We start from the raw sequence: 701 nt of genomic DNA on the forward strand, positions 1-701 counted from the left end.
TCTAAATCAAGTGAAAAAAGCAAACTCAACAGAAATTATGTCCAAAATTGTTGCCCTGTGTAATTCTACTTTGCGTAGCTCTGACCGGGCTTAATGTGAATATAAAGACAATTTATTCCTTCTGCAAACCTACAAGAACCTTTTAGTTGGAACTTATAGACGATTTGGGTCCTGTTAACTATTCTCCTGGTATCTCTAATTTCAAAGTAAGATATTTACTTTTTGCTTTTACTTCCGATTATTGATCTGTGTCTATTAGTGTGCTCGTTGCTGTAAATGATTTTCCATTTGTTGTCCTTGGCGACAGTATTGCGTTCACTTTGTTCGGCTTTAGCAGTTTTACTACTTTACTCAGTGATGATGCTGGAGCCAGTTCTGATTGGAGCGGCTTGCTTGATCTATACGATCAGCACCTTGACCCTTCTCGACATTAGTGGGGCCTGTGAGATCGCCATTGCTACTGGTTTCAGTGTTTACGCTTTACTTTTTTCTTTCATGATACTGTCTAGCAAGTTTAGGTAAGGTTTGAGAAAGGTATAAAATCATGTAAACTCATTCGTTTCCTCTCTATTTGAGCTACGTTGCTTAATACTCTACCTGTTGTAGAGTATATGGTTTTAATTGTTTTTATCTGAAGATCGCAGTGGTATGAAACTCGAGTCTCAAAACAAATTGTCCGCTTCAATTAAAAAAAAAATATA

Source organism: Octopus bimaculoides, chromosome 21 (genome assembly GCF_001194135.2).
Source record: "Octopus bimaculoides isolate UCB-OBI-ISO-001 chromosome 21, ASM119413v2, whole genome shotgun sequence".
In the NCBI taxonomy this organism is placed as follows: domain Eukaryota; kingdom Metazoa; phylum Mollusca; class Cephalopoda; order Octopoda; family Octopodidae; genus Octopus; species Octopus bimaculoides.